Here is a 3,015-nt window from a genome sequence, read left to right on the forward strand (position 1 = left end):
TCAAATCCTGTCGGAATATTTTATTGATTGAAGACTAGGCTTGAAGTATTAATTACATGATAATTATATATCATGTATTTTAAATATCTTTAATTAATATACCACTCCAACATAATTGGAGTGAAAAATAGAGTCCAACCTTACATGGCCTATCTGCCACTATCCTTAATCAATTTAAAGTATGAGAATGTAAACATTCACCTTATAGTAAACCAATAAGGATAGATTTTAGTAAAAAAAATGTACCATCATTCCTCCTTAGAATTCTAGTCAAATAAGGGCTTGTACTTGATCTAGAAGAGGACTCCCTTACCATCTATCACATCCATCTATAAATAGATGCTTCTCCTTTATTTTTTTTCATTATCACTTTTAGTCACTACAAGCTTCTTTTTGCAGATTCTTTAGAGCTTCCACGAGCAGGCGTCAAGGTATGGTGAACGTGTTTTTTTTTCTTTTTGTGCACTTCATTACTTCTCTTCCTCATCCTTTTATTTTGCAAGTAAAAATATTACTTCATGAACCTTTATTCTATTAGAGCCAAAGGTGTTGCGTTGTTTGAGCCAATACTTATACATTATTCTTGGCGAAGACTTTACATCGTTTGATCCAAAGGTGCCGCATTGTTCAAGCCAAAAACTTTACACTATCTAAGATAAATACTTTACATGATTTGTGATAAAGACTTTACACTGTCTGAGTCAAAAGACATCACATAATTCAAGCCAAAGACTTTACACCGTCTAAGGTAAAAACTTTACATGATTTGTGGCAAAGACTTTACACCGTCTAACGCAAAGACTTTACATGATTTGTGGCAAAGATTTTACACCGTCTGCGTCAAAGGCGCCACATAGTCCAAACCAATGATTTTACACTATCTAAGACAAATGCTTTACATGATTTGAGTTGACGGTATCACGTCATCCGAGCCAAAGACTTTACACCGTCTAAGGCATTAAATACCTTACATGATTTAAACCTAAGCATGACATCATTTGAGCTAAAGACTTTATATCGTCTAAAGCAAAGACTTTACTTGATCGATAAAGTCTTTACACCATTTATACTAGGCATACTCCAAGCTCAAAAAATATAATCATTCATTATTGGGATTCGTAACTATGATTATTGAATTACTAATTTAAGTATTAATAAAATACTTTTTTTCCAGATTGAATCATGATTTACTTTAGAGATTTGACGTCCTCTTCTTTAGAATCGCGATACCTTGTAATATCAGATCATAAGGAAAGCAAGATGGAGACCAAATTGCTTGTAGGTACGCTATTAGCTGGTCACTATGCTGCTTCATGTCCATCTTTGGAGGACCTTCCTGGTTTAGACGATTGAACTCTTGAATATAACAGTCGTCCTCCTAAGACGTGGGTACTTTGTATTCCTAATCATTGTATCAAAAATATTGCAACTTCTTTACCATTTTTGGGTCAACGAATCATAAATGGAGAGACTCAATAGAATGATCCTTTCACATTTGATGGAGAGTTTCACTATATTCAGGTTATTAGGAGTGGGCTGAAGTTATCCTTAATAAGAATCGCCAGACTTTGAAGGATGCAAAAATATATGATAATGTGTATGGTTCTCTTTATACTTATGATCGTAACACTAACATCTTGCAAGCCTTCTGCGAAACTTGGTGTCCTGTTACAAATACACTGCTTACCTTAGTTGGAGAACTATCTATATTACTTTGCGATTTACACGTGATTGGTGGTCTACCCATAACAGGAAGTCTTTATGAGGAAGTCGTGCCAAATGTTACAAAACTTTTAGGCATATTTGATAAGGGAAAAAGGTTTCTCCTTCACTCTTGTGAGCATTTATTTGATGCTTTTCATCGAATCCGAGTAGAGAATAATCATGCCCGAACATTTTTGTGAAAAGATGGGCAGAGTTTTGGTGTAAGAAAGATACAAAATATGGACAACCCCCACTAAGAAGAGAAAAGAAGTCCACCTGTCTCAAGTAATCGCATAACCCAACTAGCGTAATTGGGCAGTCTATTAATTGGTCTTCTGCTGAAGAAGCTTTGTTTCACAAGTTAGAAGTTAAGAGTCACAAGAACAATGAAACATACTTGACAGCTTTTTTATCTTGCTAGTTGTGTGTATTTGTGCTTTTTACAAAGGAGGATGATTTTATTTATCCGGCCGTCTTCAGAATCGCCTTTCATTTAACATGTGGACGAAAAGTTAGCCTTGAAATTCCAGTCTTAGCCGATATTTACAAAGGTCTAAACACAATTTCAAGATGCTCACGACTTGATCTCGTTCAAACTTATTTTCCAATTCATTATGTGTATGGTTGGTTGGCCTATTACTTCAAGACTGATTACCCATTAGCAGGTGGACCGGCTGATCCTCTTATGGCTTTCTTTTCTGACAAAGGTGTTGCTAGGTCTTTTGAAAAAGAGAATACAAAGAAGCATATACATGGAGGGGGAACCATTGCCTGGGATGCAATATTGATCAAAAGGCCTAATGCTCACTACTACCGCGACGACGACACCAAAAAGGAATTTTAATCGAATTTTTTTATGAGCCTTCGCTCAAACTATCTCACTTTAAAGGATGAAAATATCTTTATTATGGAGCCTTATAGTCCCCATAGATTCAGTCGTCAATTTGGCTTTTTTCAAGATGCTCCTAGTCGATTAGATTGAGATTTTTGTGAAGCTTCATTAGCCAAGGGTTTAAGGCTTGCACAAATTTATATGCTGATAAAATCTAGGGCAAGAGCAACATTTCCTCCTAGTGGGTCCAACTTAAAGAAATTCCTTTCGATCAATTACAAGTCTTGATGGGAAAAAATGCATGAAAATTTTCTTGAAAATTATACACAGTCCTTGGTGGGTGGTGTTGGTCTGGATACTAATGTTCTTCAAAAGCAAGATGATGAGATCTTAATTGTGAGTCAACCTCCTATTTTGAAATCTAAAGTTGTTGTTCCAGACAAGATCAAGGGATCTTCTCATGAAGAAGTCCAAAAAGA

This window comes from Solanum dulcamara, chromosome 5 (genome assembly GCF_947179165.1).
Source record: "Solanum dulcamara chromosome 5, daSolDulc1.2, whole genome shotgun sequence".
Lineage (NCBI taxonomy): Eukaryota > Viridiplantae > Streptophyta > Magnoliopsida > Solanales > Solanaceae > Solanum > Solanum dulcamara.